Below are 18,912 nucleotides of genomic sequence, written 5' to 3' on the forward strand. Positions count from 1 at the left end.
CTCAAGTGATGATGATGATGATAGTGATGATCACAAGACCACCAAGAAGAAGGCTCTTGCAAGCATTGCCATTAATGAGAAGCCTTCTCTCTTTGAATCTTCATCATGCTTCATGGCTAAGGCCACTAAGGTACAATCTTGTGATGATGAAAGTGATGAAGAACATATTGATGATAATGAACATGAAAATGAAAATGATAGTGATAGTGATGATGATGAACCTACTAAAGATGAATTAATTGACATGCTAGAAGATGCTAAAGAATACTTTGACATCAAGAGAAGGGAATGCAAAAGCTTACGTAAGGAACTTATAGCCCTTAAGCAAGCCTTTGATGAGCTCAATGCATCTCATGAGAGGCTAGAGAAAGCCAATGAGAAGCTTGGAAAAGCTCATAAAAAGCTTGAAAAGGCTCATTCCTCTTTGCTTGATGAATAAAATAAAAAGAAGCATGTTGAAACTTGCAATGTAGGTTTAACTTGTGATATAATAGATAAATCACTATCTATGCCTATCATTGTTGCTTCTACAAACCCTTCTTGTAGCACTTTCACTTCTACCTCATCTAGTAGTGATGGTCTCACTTGTGATGCCTTACTAGTGGTTGAGAATGAGAACCTCAAGAAGGAGGTCACTAAGCTCACTCAAACCTTAGCTAAGGCTTATGGTGGTGAGGACCTTTTGCTTATGTGCTTGGGTAGCCAAAGAGCTTCTCTCTACAAAGAGGGATTGGGCTATACCCCCCAAAAAGGCAAGACGACCTTTGCTCTTTACAAGACTAGTTTTATGAAAAACAATGGTTAGTTTTGCAATAGTTACAAGCAAGTGGGTCACAAAGAGCAAGAATGCAAAAACAAGAGCAAAAATACTAATGTATCCTCCATTAAGCTTGATTCATGCTATATGCTTACTAAGGGTACAAATGGTGTGAAGGCTAAGTTCATTGGTAAACCATGGATGGGCTCAAAGAAGAAAGCCATTTGGGTACCAAAGAGCCTAGTGACTAACCTTCAAGGACCCAAGCAAGTTTGGGTACCAAAAAAGAATTGATCTTCTTTTGTAGGTCAATTACAAAACTGGAGGAAGGCATTGGGCTCTTGATAGTGGGTGCACTCAACACATGACCGGTGATGCAAGAATGTTCAACTCAATCAACACTAATGGCAATGATGGTTATGAGAGTATCACATTTGGTGACAATGGCAAAGGCAAGGTCAAAGGGCTTGGTAAGATTGTAATATCAAATGACATGAGCATATCCAATGTGTTGCTAGTAGAGAGCTTAAACTTCAATTTGCTATCCGTGGCTCAATTGTGTGATCTTGGATTCAAATGCATATTTGGGGTAGATGATGTAGAGATCATAAGTGTAGATGGCTCTAACTTGATTTTCAAATGTTTTAGATATGAGAATCTAAACTAGAATTGTGGTAGGTGGCTTGCATTTTGAGTAGGCTAGCGCAACACTTGCTTCGCCTCATAATCGTCTAACTATTTTGTTAAGTGTTGTTGTAGAAATTTTATTAGGCTATTCACCCCCCTCTAGCCATTAGGACCTTTCACCCATGCGCATGGCCCGGCGGGTGGCGCCTAGGGTCACGCTCGTCAGGTCCAGCATGACATCATGAACGAGGGGAACGATGTCCCACAATTTGCCCAGGCCGGCCAGAATATCGTTGCCATAGCAATGCTTCTCCGCGGTGTTCTCGAGCTCGTCGACCCTTAGGAGCGGGCAGTCTACCAAAACCTCTGGGTTGTAGTAGAGGCTGCCACCGTCCAACAGGCGAAAAGCTCCACATCGTCACTCTGACCCGCGCCCTCTCTCCCCATCGGGGGGACAGGCACGCGCCAGCCAGATTGATTCATTCACTCGCTGCCACAGCCGTCAGGCTCGGCTCGAGGTATGGCAGTCACGCCATGGTCCGACCAGGCGCCTGCTCCACACCGACCACACCAGGACGCTCGTAGCATCATTAGCGACTGGTGTCAGGCCCAACACGGCAACGACGTCTGCCATATGGTACCAGGCGTCATGGATCCTGATCAAACCATCGAGGGAAGCAGTGAAACGTGCCCCAGGCGCGGTCGCCAGCCAAATGATCGAAGCCCCAGCCCTGAGGGCCCGGGGCCATGGGCCTTCAGCTGGTGCATCCGGAGAGCACCGTTCCCATAGCGTTTCTAGCCTCCCACCAACATCACCAAATACACCGAGGAGACAAACCTAGGCATTTAGCTCGAAGACTTCTGGCTCGCCTATCGAGCTGGAGGAGTGGATGATGACTATTTCATCATCCAATATCTTCCTATTTGCATGGGGGAACATGTTCGGGCATGGTTCAAATTCCTTCCACACGACAGTATCCACGACTGGGCAAACCTCAAGAGGGTCTTCGTCGAGAATTTCTAGGGGACATACGTCCACCTAGGAAACTCCTAGGACCTCAAGAGCTGCCAGCAGGAGCCCAGTGAGTCCCTGCGGGATTACATCCATAGGTTTTCCCAATGATGTAACTCCCTCCCTGATGTTGTCGACACAGACATCATCAGTGCTTTCCTCTCCAGGACAAACTATGAGTCCCTGATCCACAAGCTTGGCTACCTAAAACCCCATACCACCCACGATCTGCTCAACATCGCCACCAACCACACCTCTGGTGAGGAGGCGGTCGGAGTGATCTTTAGCGGAGGCCGAGACAAAGGCAAGCCCAAGCACGTGGATCTAGACGAAGGCCCCTCCACTCAGAGGGGCAAGAAGAACAGGAAGGATCAGCGCCATTCGAACGACACCGCGTTGGTCGCCGCGGTTGATCGCACACCCAGGCAGCCCCAACAGGGACTGTCTGACCACTTCAACAAACTCATGGATGGTCCATGCCCCAATCACGCCTACCCCGTCAAACACCTCTACAAGGAGTGCGAGCTCCTCAAACATTTCCTCCGATAGGGCGGCGTGCCAAAGGAGGGAGACGGCAAGGAGCTGGTAGCCAAGTGGGGTGGCACGATAGGCAAGGACAGGGATGGTTCCCCTGAACTTGAGGAGTGCATCATGATCTTTGACGGGTTCGACGCCATCTAGTCCAAACGCTAGCATAAGGTATGCTATAGGGAGGCGTGCATCGCCGAAACGGCCATCCCCTCCTTTCTCAGCTGGTAGGAATCCCTGATCACCTTTGATCAGAGGGACCATCCCTCCTACATCGTGAGACCAGGACGCTACCCACTCGTTGTTGACCCCATCATCCGCAAGAAGCGCCTCACCAAGGTGCTAATGGACGGGGGCAGCAGCCTCAACATCCTGTACGTCAACACCCTCGATGCCATGTGCATCCCCCGATCGGAGCTTCGCCTAGCGGGCTCCCCCTTCCACGGGGTAATCCTAGGAGTGCAGGCATACCTGCTTGAACAGATCGATCTGCCCGTCATGTTTGGCAGCCAGGCCAACTTCCGCTCAGAGGTCCTCACCTTCGAAGTGGTAGACTTTCTAGGGTCCTACCACGCCATCTTGGGGCGGCCATGCTATGCAAGATTTATGGCAATCCCCAACTACACCTACCTCAAGCTGAAGATGCCAGGACCAAATGGCATCATCACAGTGAGTAGCGCCTTCTCACACGCCTTCGAGTGCGACTGCGAGCACTACAAGCTTGCCACCGTGGTCGTCAACTCATCTGAGCTCCTGCAGCTCGGGGAGTCAGCAACCCCAGTAGTCCTAGACTGCAACAAACCAACCTTCTCGACGGCCTTCTGCCCGCTCGAGGAAACCAAGGCGGTGGGTGTCGCCCCCACTGACCCAGCCAAGACGGTGCAAATCGGGACCCAGCTCCCGACCCAATAGGAATGCGAGCTCATCGACTTCCTGCACGACAATCATGATGTCTTCACATGGCAGCCTTCTAACATGGCAGGGATACCATGGGAAGTCACCGAGCACGCTCTACGCCTTATCCCAGGCTCAAGGCCCGCCAAGCAACGCCTGCGTCGTTTCGACGACAAGAGGCGTAGGGCCATAGGCGAAGAGATCGCTAAGCTCCTGGCAGCTGGATTCATTAGGGAGGTTTTCCACTCTGACTGGCTTGCCAATCCCATCCTTGTTAAAAAGAAGACTGGGAAGTGGAGAATGTGCGTCGATTACACCGGACTTAATAAAGCGTGTCTGAAGGATCACTTTCCTTTACCACGCATGGACCAGATAATTGACTCCACCTTGGGTTGCGAGATCCTCTCCTTTCTGAATGCCTACTCAGGCTATCACTAGATCACGATGAAAGATTCCTATTAGCTCACGACCTCGTTTATCACCCCATATGGTACGTACTGCTATGTGACCATGCCTTTTGGTTTGAAGAACGCTGGCGCCACCTACCAAAGGTGCATGCAGCAATGCTTCACCGACCAAATCAACCCGCCTAATCAGCCTGATCAGGCTGAATGGTCAAAACCAACAACCACCGTCTATGTTGATAACATAGTGGTCAAAATGGCTCGAGCTTGTGACCTAATCGCAAACTTGGCCACAACGTTCGCAAACCTCCGAAGGTTCAACATCAAGCTAAATCCTAAAAAATGTGTTTTCGGGGTTGCAAGGGGAAAGCTACTTGAATACATCATATCCGAGCGTGGCATCGAGGCCAACCCTAAAAAGATCATAGCCATCTCCAACATGGGCCCCATACGCAATGTAAAAGGTGTACAAAGGCTCACCGGCTGCCTCGCGGCCCTTAGTCGCTTCATCTCCTAGCTCGGTGAATGAGGGCTGCCACTTTATAAGCTCCTCAAAAAGACGGACACCTTCATCTAGACAGAGGAAGCCCAGCAGGCTCTCAAAAGCCTCAAAACATCCCTAACGTCAACCCCTATCCTCGTCACTCCTGAACGGTGAGAACCCCTCCTCCTTTACGTCACGGCAAGTAACCATGTGGTGAGTGCCGCCCTGGTCGTCGAAAGGGAGGAACCGGGACACTAGCTCAAGGTACAGCGACCCATGTACTTCATCGAAGAAGTACTTACCAACCCCAAGGTCTGGTACCCCTCGGTGCAGAAACTCCTATACATCGTGCTAATGGCCACTAGGAAGCTCCTACACTACTTCACTGACCACGAAGTCACAGTCGCCACTTCATACCCGCTCGGAGACATCATCCGCAACTATGACGCCATGGGATGAATCTCTAAGTGGGCCCTTGAACTCATGGGCCATGACATTAGGTATACCCCCCGCCCCACAATTAAGTCTTAGGGTCTCATGGATTTTGTCGCCGAATGGACGAAGGTCCAGCTACCGGCCCCGGATGTCTCCCATGAGTACTGGACAATGTACTTTGATGGGTCCGTAATGGCACCCGGCTCAGGGGCTAGAGTGGTTCTGATCTCCCTAGACAGGAGTAGGCTCCGCTACGCCATCCACCTCTACTTTTTGGCTTCAAACAACACCACGGAATACGAGGCCCTTATCAATGGACTACGCATCACCATTGAGCTCGGTGCTATGCGACTATACATCCATGGCGACTCAGAACTAGTCGTTGATCAGGTCATGAAGGAGTCCTCCTGCAAAAGTCCCCTCATGACAGCATACTACCAAGAGGTGTGTAAGCTCGAGGACAAATTCTAGGGAATCGAACTGCATCACGTCCCTCAAAGGGACAACGACGCCACCGATTTCCTCGCAAAACTAGCTGCCAGGTGGGATCCGTCCCTGAGTGGAGTCTTCATCAATGACATCCATGAGCCATCTGCTCACATCCTGGAAGGTCTATCCCAGACACACCCCAATGGCCAGCCGGTGCTCGGGGGCTCTGATCCTAGTACCTCTATAACGACATCACCCACGGGCGTCGCCGTATTGGCACTCGATCAAACCGATTGGCGAGTACCACTACTCGCCTACCTCCTCAAGGAGGTTCTCCCACCTGAAAGAACTGAAGCCCAACAAATCGCTCGGTGTGCCAAGACCATCGTCATGCTCAGTAATGAACTCTACAAACGGAGTCCGTTAGGAGTGCTCATGAAGTGTGTTCCTATCAGCCGAGGAAAACAGATCCTCCTCGAGGTCCATGCCAGGATCTGCGGGCATCATGTGGCCCCAAGGTCCCTGGTCAGAAAAACCTTTTGTCAAGGTTTTTACTCGCCCACTGTGCTACGAGATGTAGAGGAGGTCATCCGTAGGTGCGAAGGATGCCAGTTCTACGCTCGGCAAACCCATTTACTGGCGTAGAAGCTCCAAACCATCCCAATCACCTAGCCATTCATGGTCTAGGGCCTCGACATGGTAGGACCCCTCAAGAAAGGCCCAGGTGGTTTTACTCACCTACTCGTAGTAGTTGACAAGTTTACCAAATGGATAGAGGCCAAGCCCATCACCAATCTCTGCTCGGAAGAGGCGGTCAAATTCTTCCTCGACATTATCTATCGATTCGGCGTTCCTAATTGTATTATCACTAACCATGGGACTAACTTTATCGGGAAGAAGTTCCTAGACTTTAGCAATGGATACAGTATCAGAATCGATTGGGCTTTGATCGGACATCCACCAACTAACGGTCAGGTCAAACGCGCCAACAGCATGGTCCTCCAAGGACTCAACTCGTGCATCTTTGACCAACTCAACAAACACACTGGGTGGTGGGTTGCAGAGGTCCTAGCGATCCTCTAGAGCCTAAGAATGGCCCCAAACCGATCCATGGGATTCACACCTTTCTTCTTGGCCTACGGAGCGGAAGCCTTGTTGCCCTTCGACCTCGACCACGGCGCACCAAGAGTAAAAGCTTTCGACCGCAACCGAGCCACGGTGGCTCTACAAGACGTAGTCGACCTGCTCAAAGAGGCCCACGAGACAACCGTCATCCGCTCTGCTCGCTATCAACAAACCCTCCGTAGGTACCATGAAAGGAAGATCAGAGGAAGGATTCTCAAAGTCGGTGATCTCGTGCTCTGAAGGACCCAATCGACGAAGGAAAAACACAAGCTCTCTCCACCCTGGGAAGGACCCTATATGGTAACCGAAGTAATTCGATCGGGCACCTACCGACTAGCGGACAACAACGGCAATGTTCTCAACAACACTTGGAACATTGAATAGCTACATCGTTTTTTTCCCTTAAAATTGGTCTAAACACTTTCGGTTAAAGCACATGCTCCTGTAAGAGCGCCCCTGCCCGAACACTTTCAACCCGGGTCGCTCTGGGGCTCCATAAATGTACAAATATTGAGTATTACCTCTCTTTCTCTTTACTTACATATGGAGAAACTCCTTCCTACCCGAACAAAAGGGTAGTTCATTACTTTGATTTACCTTACGTAACTTTGCTTTAGAACATTCCGATTGATCGCACCCCGCCTTTTCCTACGGCTACGACCGGCCGAGCCTCGCGGGCCATGCCCTGGGCTCGCAAAGTTGTAGCCTATAGAACAAACGGGTAGGTACGAGAGAGAACCAAATTTAAAACAAAATTATGCTAAGGGAGAACTAAGAAATGAAAGGGAACAAGCTTCCCTGAACAAAGCAACTCCATCACAAAAACAAAAACCAATTGCAGTCATTAAAACACACACGAACGTTTTACACAGGGGTTCTCCCCCACGAACTAAACCATTACATTTTCTACTATTACAAAAATTACTTTGGCCACTCGATAACTTTGCCTGAACGCCAGAAATCACTCGGTTCCGCTCCTTCAAAACTTCGACAAAACGCAACATGTACCTCAAGGGCGTCGCACCTATAGATGCTCAGTAGAAGAACATGGAGCTCCTGACCTTCTTATGCAATCAAGGCAGCTCCTGAGTGGGGGCACCGCTATCAAGGTAAGGTCGCCATGGCTAGAAGAAATCTCATCAAACTTTATGAACTGGCCAACTTGAGTAGCTGCAGGCATGGAACCCTCCACCGGCACAGTCGTGAGTAACCTACCCTCCGACGAGGCTCGCTCGGTAACGATCCACCAGAAAGTCTACACATGTCTCCATCCTAAAGGAGGCCTCATAGACCAGATTCAGCGTCACCTCCAATCCGACATCACGCTCTAGGTTTGCAAAAGGATACGTAAGTCCTCCCCCTCGCTCACTCTTCCTCTCACTTAGGAACCGCCGCAGCATATAGGCACTTTTGGTGAGAAAGAAGGAAGAGAGAGCGAGGAATCTCCACTAGAAGAGACCGTCGGACCTCCCTGAGTCGATTGAATCACCCAGGAGGGACACCAGGCGATAGGTAAGGAGAAAAGGGATGCCTCATGCAGGCCATACTGACTCCATCTCGAATGATGAGCATGGGTCCTAGTCGGACATTTTTGACTGAAGCTCTCTGAGCCCCGTCACTCCAATCATCAAGGTAAACATTACCAAAACCCCCTCTATTTCTTTACAAATCAATCATACATCCATACGTGCATTCATCTCATATGCCTGAACCCCCCGGATGGTTAGGCCATGAACCGCCCGGGGGCTCGGGAACTAAGCATCGCACGTGCAGCAAAATGCACCAGAACACTCCGTGTTGTGCCACGAAGCGGCGTTTGCCTCATTCGACATGAGCAAACAACAGCGCCAGGGGAGAAAACCATAGATGAGCACCGTGCGGCCTTCGCCCAGTCTAGCAAACTGGGTCATCTCAATCTTCTCATTCGATCCTGAACCTCTCGCCAAGCCCATAGAATCTCTATCGAGGGGAGGCCATTAGGCCACTCGGGTCGATCTCTAGAACGACCTAGGCATCTACCGGGTTACAGGTAAAGGAGTAGTGGAATACCACAAGAGGGCTATGCCGACCCCATCATGAACGATAGACCCGGATTCCGCTCGATCACACCTGTTAGCGAGCTCACCGAACTAGTCTTCGAGCCCGAGCGATCGGGACAGGCGACAAAACTCAGCCCCTCCGGTTGTGAGGAACCGGATGGGGTAGCGCAAAACAACTAACACCAACCCCCATGAAGGCCCGACAAGGCTCTAGGGCTCAAATGCCAAGGGACCATGACTCTAAACTCGTGTCGACAGGATCAGCGACATCCGGCTATGGCTCTTGGGACTGTGACTCTGAACTCATGTCGACAGGATCAGCGACATCCAACTATGGCTCTTGGGACCACGACTCCAAACTCACATCGACAGGATCAGCGACATCTGGCTATGGCTCTTGGGACCACAACTGCGAACTCGCGTCGATAGGATTGGCGACATCTGGCTACGACTCTTGGAACCATGACTCCGAACTCGCGTAACGGCTTCACTAACTGAAACTAACTAAAACTAACTCTCTCGATCCATGGCGTGCACCGACGCCTGGGTCTACTCATGACTCCGCCTCACCCGATCCCACAGCGTGCATCGACGCCAAAGATCAGTATGCTCTGTCGCATCCAAACTAAGCTATCTCCGTTCATGGCGCGCACCGACGCCAGGGTTCGTCTCAAACTAAACCTCCTCGCCCGATCTCTGGCGCACACCGACGTCGGGATCAGTAAGTTCTGTCTTGATCCAATCCCTACGCTTAAAAACACCTCGGCTCCACAACGACGCCATGGTTAAACAAAATTCCATCTCAAAACTAAAAACACGCACACCCATGGGTGCGCTCGCACGCACCCACCTTCAAGTCTAGGAGGGGGGTGACGCCCAAGACTCTATAATTAGCAGCCACCACTCTCCTTAGGGTTTGGAGGTTTTATTTAGTTCTTGATTTCCTCGTAAAACAGACATTGTTTTGCTGCAACTGTGTCGCCAAGGCTGCTTGCTATGAACCAGGGCCCTAGTTTTTTATCTTGTTCGTCTGTGGTGATTAGTCATTTCAAATAAAGACTTGAACTCCTTGTTTTCATAAGCCTCATATTTATGTGTAATTTCAGATTGCGTTCATCCCGTTGTTGCTTGTGTTCTCAATTCGCTTGTAGAAAAGCCTTCTCGGCGAGGTCAATTGCGTTCGCGTGGTTGATAACCAACGGAGCAGTGGTGTAATGGTTGCGGGGGTCCAAATCAGTCTTGATTCAAAGCCTACCTCATGAACATTGAGTCTCCACCAATCGACGCTATCATACCTTTCGAAAGATTGGGCCTTGTCTACATCAAGTGATATCAAAGACCTTGTTGCCTGTTAGGTATAGCTTTATTTTCCCCTTTTAGATTGTTACTATTTTTGCATTACCTATAGTCCACAAAAAGCCAAAAAAATATACACCACCACATATTTCCTATTATATAGCCTCGTTGTGCCGTGCAATTTCATCTCTATTTTGCGTTGTTGAGTTTGTGAACTAGGGCAAGTTCTGGTTGCTGGTTTTAGATCGTTTTTAGTCTAGTTTGTGTCTTTTCCTTTGTTTTTCATCATAATCCGTGAACACCTTCAAGTCTTGCTATATTTCCTTTATATCCATCAAACCCTAGTTCACGCCATCTATTTTATTACACTTGTCTTCACTGTTTGCATCTATCCATAGCCGTCGCAATAACTTTTGCGCGCATTGTTCCATTTTCTCCTCTAATTCGGAGTCAGTTCTTAAAACTGATCTAGTTTTTACATACGAACTCGGATTTCGACGTTCCGTATATCAAAACCGATCAAAAAAAATTTACCTCCTTTTTCTGGTTCTGCTGATCTTGAAGCATATTTAGATTGGGAGATGGCTGTAGATAAAAAATTTAGCTTCCATCAAGTACCTAAAGAATATAGAGTTAGACTTGTTACTAGTGAGTTTACTAGTTTTGCTCTATTCTGGTAGAATTATATTTGCAATAATGTTAATGCTAATGCTCAAATACCTCAAACTTGGACTATACTTGAATGACGAATGAAATCGAGATTTGTTCCTCCATATTATCAGCGTGATCTATGATTAAAACTGCAACGGTTAAATCAAGGTAGTAAGACTGTTGAGGAATACTATCAGGAGCTTTTAATTAGTCTAGCACGTAGTAACATACAGGAGGATGAAATTGATAAGTGTTCTAGATTTTTTGGAGGTTTGCGTCGTGAAATACAGGATGTTCTTGCCTATAAAGAATAGACAAGATTTCCTAATTATATCATTATGCTCTTAAAGCTGAAAGAGAAGTACAGGGATGACAACCTAGGTGTTCCATGACTTCGTCCACTCCTTCACGTCCAACCGAGATGAGTAAATTTTCTAATGTGCAGACACCACCAGCGCCTGTAAAGAAGAGTTCTTCTATCACACCTTCTTCCAGTGGATCTGCTACACCATCCTCTAGTAGCTCTTCTAAAGTTGTTTGCCACTGCTGCAAGGGCATGGGACATATTGCTAAACAATGCCCTAGCAAACGTGCATATATTGCTACTAATGATGGTGGGTATGCTAGTGCTAGTGATAAAGAGAAAGAATTTGCACTTGTAACTGATCTTTATATAGATAAATTTATGGATAGTGCTGAAGATCCTGATGTTGCTGAAGACCCTGATGAGGTAATTGATAGTGTGGCATGCACTGTAAACTACAAATCAATCCTTGTTCATTGTGTTTTGAATACACAAGTTGAGCCAGTAGACAAGCTACAACACCATAATTTGTCTCAAATATTCCTCATTGTCAATAATTTATGTGTTCGTGATATAATTGATAGAGAGAGTAGTAATAACTTGGTAAGTTCTAAGCTTGTCAAGACCCTTGGTTTGTCTACACGTGTTCTTCCACATTCATACCATGTTTAGTGGTTCAACAATAGTGGTAAGGCAAATGTAACATAATCTGCTCGTGTGCATTTTTCTATCGGATCATACCATGATTATGCTGATTTTGATGTCATGCCTATACAAGCTTGTTCACTTTTGTTAGGACGCCCTTGGCAATATGATAATAATGTTGTAAATTATAGTAGGCAAAATAGATATACTTTTATGTTTAAAGGAAAGACCATTGTTTTACTTCTTTTTAACTCCTGCTGAAATTGTGCAATATGAAATGGAACTTGCTGAAAAGAAACAAAAAGGCTATGATAAAGAGTCTAGCAAACCAGCAAATGAAATATCAAATAACATGAAAGAAGTTTTATTTGCTCTTAAATCTGCTCTTGCTGATCATGATGAACCATGTTATGCTTTTACTTGTACATCGCCTATATGTCCATTTGGTCCTGCTTCTAGTGCTATGCCTCTTGTGGTTACTAACCTTTTGCAGGAGAAAGAGGATGAATTCTCAGCAGGGAGGTGTAACACCCTGGTGTTACGATCCTTTTTAGCGCCGCGATTTAGGCCTCAATAAAGTTTTCAAAACGAGTTTCTCAGATTTTTTTTATTTAAAACGTATTCGACGCGATACGCGAATCCTGTGTGATGTAATTTCGTGAATTCAAATAAACGTCCAGGAAAAATTTCAGTGCGTAAAAATAGTTAAGAATTGCTGAATGACAATTCTGGCCAATCGATAACGAACGGTTCATTCTATTAGATTAAGCATGAAAAGCAATGTTTATAAATAAAATAAAATACATTAATAAATAGAACGAGATATATATAGATTTAGAATCAAATTTAAATTCGAGCTTGCTAAATTTTTCCTGTGCCTAGACGTTGCAAATTGACTAAAGTGATAAACCATTATATATATATATGTATATATATATAGGTATGCATGTGTATATATGTATACACACGCACGTTATGGCAGTCACTTTAATAAAGAACTTGTAGCAGTGCTTGTTGACCTGCTCCTCTGCGGCCTATCTATGTCTGTCTCCGCTTCCTGCTGCTGCTGCCTTCTCTCTTTTTCTATTGATGCTGTCGTGTACGACTTTTCATTTCCAACCAATCTTGTACTAGTACAGAAGAGAAACGTTGGACGCGAATGCTGCTGTTGCTTGTCTATTCTCCCTCTCTCTCTCTCACGAGTCTACTCTCTTGCTTTACCTCTGTCTACCCTATCTTGTCTCTGTCCAGCGCCTCCAAGTGGCTCCTGCAAATTAAGTCAGATGGATGGAGCACACAACGCAGGGATCAGATCAGCAGGGGCAGGAGCATCCATGTCCACGGCCAATGTCAGAAAGTCCTCGGCAGCCCATGCCCTATCCTCTGCTGTCCTTGTCTGCCCGACCTTGTTTCCCTTTTTTTCCTTCTACAGGCAAGCAATCGGAGCTGTCCTTACCCACCTCCTTTTCCTCGGTTCCTGCCTCGCGCCCGCGTTGAGCACCCGAGCTCCTCGCGCGCGCGCCCCTCGGCTCTACGCAGCCGAGCCGGCCGAACCACGACCACCCGAGCCCTTGGTCCTGCTGTGCGCCAGTGGCCCTATAGCCACCGCGCGGTCCTCTTAGCGTTACGTGAGCACGCTCCTTTGCCTCGCTCCACGCCGGAGCCACCGTGCCGCAGTCCGCGGATGCCCCGGCACACTCCAACGCCAAGGCCACACCCGCCATGCCCGAGCACGGCGCCCCTCTTTTTCCCATTGCTGCTCTGCTTCCGTGTGCGTCATTGCCACCTCAAACTCCCACGGCTGCCATGGCTGAGCGCCGGGCCGACGTGTCGCATCCGTGCGTCCGTGTCCCGCCACTACGCCATTTGCTCTCCTCATCGTCGTCAACGAGCACGCGGCCGAGTTTCGCCACCGGCCGGTGCTCCCTCTGCTCCACGCGCTCCTCGGCTCCACACTGTCCCATGCCACACCCTTGCCCTCGGCGTTGCCTCTCTCATGTTGCACGCCGGCGCTCCTGAGCCGCCTGGCCGAGCAACAGCCTGGGTCGCATCCGCGCACCTCTCGCGCCGAGCTCCGCAGCACCATGTCGCCATCCGCGCACGCCCTCGATCCCGCGCCGACCCCGCTGTTCTGCCGCGCTGCCCTTCGCCTCCACTGCAGGGTCGTTCGGCCATACCATCCCGCTGCCGTCCCAGCTTCGTAGCCACAGCGCGTCATCCTGTCCGCACCGACCACGCTGCTCCACGGCCACCATGGCTATGCCCGTCACCATCCGGCCGCAGCACCCAGCTACTGTCCCACGTGTCCGCTCCGCATCGTCATCATCTCGCCCATGCGTGTGCGCCTCAGCCGCGCATGAGCACGCCTTGGCCGCTGGTGCCATGGTGCTTGCTGTGCCATGGCCGCGACCGCCGGCCGCACGCCTGGATGCTTGCTTTCGTGGCCAGCGATTGGTCTTTAGTGCTCGCTCTACGTTGGCGGATGAAGGCAGGGGTAAGAATCCAAGGAAATAGTCTATACGGGGGTGTTTTTGCGAAATACATGACCCATTTGAACAGTATTATGGACCTAGGGTCGAATCGAGATAAGCATAGGGGTCGTTTCGCTTATATGCCGTCGTCACCGTGCCCTAACCGCGTTGGGCCAGCTTGCTGGGCCGGCCTGCCACTGGCTGGGCTACGGCTGGCGCTTGGGCCATGTGTTGTGGGCCTAGGCCGCCAGCGCAGTTAGCGCCGTTGCTGGGCCGCCCGGTCGGTTGGCCGTGCCGCGCTGGGCCTTGTACGGCTGTGGGTGGTTTTCTTTTTTCTGCTAAGCTTGCTATTTTACCTAATATGGCTGAAGTTTGTAAATCCATACTAAATCAAATAAAAATCATAAAAATGTCAAACCAGTTTTGTTGAGTCTCTAAAATTAGGACCTACCTATTAGTATATTTTGTTCACATAGTTCGATGATATTGTTGGAAGCCATATAATTAATTAGAGATAATTAATATTACGAAAAGGTAAACTTGTAGGAATTTTCATGGGAAATTGTTAATAGTGTTGACTCTAAAAATTTGACAGTAAACTACTAATATCATAATCTACCCACTGTAAATTTTGTAGCTCAATAATAATTAGTTTACTAGGTAGCTAATGATGCTCTATTTCGAATAACGATTAAATCGATAGATAGGAATAAAGAAACAACTTGGGTTTATATAACTAAATTAATCGTTGGGAAATAACGTCTTATCCGACAAAGTGTATATGTAGCCTAAGTACGGTCATCGTTAGAACTAGCCCGTTAACTCGGGAGGCGTACGTCGTATTTTACGAGTCGCGATTGCAGTTGATTAATTACATCTTTGCATTGCATCACATGCATATCATATAGGTACGTCGATGGATCACAGAGTCATCGGGAGTTGCTGGAGGAATGGTGCTTTTGGAGATCATGTCGCCATGATGGAAAGCTAACTTCTGATTATATTTTTCCCAGGCAAGCCCCGGTGCATAACCCCTACTTTCTGCAGTTTAAATTATATTTGTGCATTAAGTTTTAAGGAGTTGAATGAAACCCGCTTGCATATATATCTTTATCCTATGAGTCTTACTAGTATGATAGGATCGTGTAGATTGCTATGCTACAGGACTCCGCTAGAAATCGAGTGATTGCCTGTCACTCGCGAGAGATAGAAAATATATTATTATTGGATTACTATCACTTGGAAAATATGAAAATGGTGGAAAGGAAAATGGTGACCGGGCAGGAATATGGTTTGGGTATTGGTGGGTGTAAGAAGTTTTGTCACCACGGAGGCGGGTCATAGCTTGGTTACACCGTTTTTCCCTGTCTGGTCGGTTAAGGATCGATCGTTGCATATGACTCTAGGCAGGTCATAGACTTATTATCCTAAGCACATACTTGTGTATGGGCGCTTGGAAGACTTGTTGCTCTCTTGTCACGGATCTGGCTCTTTCCAGACTGACTGTTAGGGTTTGTTTTGGTGGAGGAGGTCCTTGCGCCGCACTGAGTCCGGGACTCAGGGGCGGGGGCTTGGAGTCCTAGTTTGGACGGGGACCTGGACATCTGGGATAGGAGAGTGATGGATTGGTCCTGCTTGTGCCCGGGGTATAAGCGGGGCGTGTGTTTTTTGGGGTATCCAGCTGGGGCATTGATTCACGAATCGCCGTGATATCCGGTACGGCTTGTCTGCGGTTTAGTATCGTAGTAAGAATTGAAGATGAAAGATGGAAGATGGAAAAGGAAATCTGATTGCTTACCACCTGCTTGAAAGTAGCACAGGTGCTTACATAGAATGGTTAGTTAATGAACCAATGCGGCTATTAAAAAAAATCAAACATAAGGACGCACGCTTAGTAATGCTTCCTGCAATGCAATAAACCCACAAGCCAGATAGCCTTGCATATCCTTAGAGTCTTTTCTTTTCTCCTGTAAGGTAAGTCTTGCTGAGTATAATTGAGTACTTAAGGTTTTATTCTCCCTATTGCAGGTGACAGGTGGATGCTAAAGCTGACTCTTGTGTGTGGATTCCTCCTGGTGGGCTCAGAGAGGATTTCCTTTACGCCGCGATCGTAGTTTTTATTTATAACTCTCACCAAATGCTTTTATAAATGGAAGTTTAATAATATGTTGTCGTAGTCTATATGTCAATACTTCCTCATGTCATGTTTAGATATTTATTTTCACTGTAACTCTAGTCACATGTTTCTATTCCGCTGTTCAAGTAAATTGTTTATAACTCTGATAATATGATTTCATTCCGCTGTCATATTAATAAATATTATACTCTGATGTTGTATTAAAAGTGATGTAAGAAATGGTCACGAATGATGTAAGCTTTATTCTCTCATTTGTGATCCTGATGGTAAAAATGTGGATTTTTGGGTTCTCCCCTGGAGTGTGCCCGACAGAATTGAGTAATTTAGCATTCTCCCTCGAGTGCTTAGTGTCTAATGGAAGACAAGCACTCCTGTGAGGCATTAAATTAGGCGGTTCTACCACAGGAGGCCACCATGGCAGCCGCCTTTGCGAAGGATTGGGTGCCAAGATGAACGTCTTCTTTCGGAACCATCGTTGTTGTCATCCAATGGAGGAGATGACCTACTTTAGTCGAGGATGACTTCAATTCAAGAAAGGGAGGATGATGAGGACATCACTACTTCATCTCATACAAGCCAAGGAGAGGAGGAGTTCTAACATGGGCGTCCAATTCATCTTTCTCATGGTGGAGGCCCAGTCCAACTGAAGTTGGAGCCCATCTTGGGTTCTAGGACCAGTCTATCATAAAACTGGTCACATGAGTGCATTCGTGCTTCGTTTTTTATGATCCACATATGGATGGAAAGCTAATTAGATAAGGAAGCCAATGGAAGTGGTCTCACATCAAATTCCCTTCGGAATCAACAAGAATCTTCGAAACAATTCTGCGTCCAGAATCTGTCAGGGTGCTGCGACACCGTCTTTTGGTCCGTTGGACCGTGTATCGTGTTTGGGCCCATTAGGGGCATGTCCAGGAGGGGGGTGATGCCCAAGACTCTATAATTAGCAGCCGTCACTCTCCTTAGGGTTTATGGGTTTTGTTTACTTCTTGATTTCCTCATGAAACAGACATAGTTTTGCTGCAACTGTGTCGCCAAGACTGCTTGCTGTGAACCAGGGCCCCAGTTCTTGATCTTGTTTGTTTGTGGCGATTAGTCCTTTCGAATAAAGACTTGAACTCATTCTTGTTTTCATAAGCCTCATATTTATTTGCAATTTTAAATTGCGTCCACCCCATTCTTGCTTGTGTTCTCGATTCACTTGCAGAAAAGCCTTCTCGTCGAGGTCAATCGTGTTCGCGTGGTTGATAATCAACGGAACAGTGGTGTAACGATTGCGGGGGTCCAAATCAGTCTTAGTTTGAAACCTATATCGTGAACGTCGAGTCTCCACCGATCGACGCTATCATACCTTTCAGAAGATCGGGCCTTGTATACATCACAACTTCCCTAATACCATGGGACCATCTCAACTACCACTTTCCAGCCATATTTTTCTCTTACACTTCTATGGGACCCACCTTTTATATGGATATTGGGGGAGATATATTGCAGCATCTTTCTTAATAAATCTAGAAAGTGATATTGGACTACTCCAATACCATCTTATTTGGGGAGTTGTATTGGGAGACTGCTGGAGATGCTATGTTGGCTTGATCAAATTTTCCCTAGTTTCATAAATGAATTGATTTGAGCGCCTAGGTTGAAGTAATTGGCTCAAAAGGACCGAAAAAGGCATTCGTGTACTTGAAACAAGATGGGACTCAACACACTTCTGTATTGATCAAAGAATCGGTATAAATACATGTACAGGCCAAGGCTGCACGGCTAGCCATGTCGAGGGATGCGGACGCCACATGCATTGTGCGAAGCGAGTGCAGCAGGTGTTACCGTGTCATGACGAGCGACGTGCGCTAAATTTAATCTCCTATAACTAAAAAGAACAAAGTGTGGATATTTTTTGGTGCGATATTTATTTTGGTTCGTCCGTCTACCCACGCCTGCGATCTCATGATATCTTAATTACTGATTGATCATGCCATTCTCCTTGATTGAATATTGCCTGTCATGTGATAGAGGAATCACGGTAAAATAGGAAGTAGAAAATTATTGTGCTATCCATATACGCATTGCATGTTTGCATGCACCAGCATACATGGCAACGAGCAAAAGGAAATAGAATTAACACAGAAGGAAAGAGAATTAAGATAAAAGGAAACTCTTTGCATTTCTAAGAACCTTGCCAAATCTACCTATATTTAATTACTTCCCCTCTTTGCATTTGCAAAAGGGGCAACTTTTTTCTCCTTTCATTTGGTTTCATGCTCACGTGTTTCATCGCCCTCGCTTGTTATTTCTTGCGTGAACCATAGTTGATGTTATCTGTCTTCCATGGCTCAGCCTTCCAATCCCAAGAGAAGGTCCCTACCTCTCTTTGATTGGAGATCTGACCTGCCAGAGGATCTCCTCGAGTCCATCGGGCAGCGTCTCACGTCAGGCCACGACGTGGCGTCCTTTCGATCCGCTTGCTCCCCATGACGCGCCGCCGTCCCGTTCGCGACCTTCGGGCCGCTTCTACTGCTCCCGTTCGACCTTGACTCAGACTGCGTCGGCTTCTACTGTGTTTCGGAGAAGGTCTTGTCCAAGACGCTGCCCGATGTGCGCGACAAAGTGGCGTGCGGCTCTTCGTGTGGGTGGCTGGTGCTCATGGACAAGGCGGCGTCCGTGACGCTGC

This window comes from Miscanthus floridulus, chromosome 6 (genome assembly GCF_019320115.1).
Source record: "Miscanthus floridulus cultivar M001 chromosome 6, ASM1932011v1, whole genome shotgun sequence".
Classification (NCBI taxonomy): Eukaryota; Viridiplantae; Streptophyta; class Magnoliopsida; order Poales; family Poaceae; genus Miscanthus; species Miscanthus floridulus.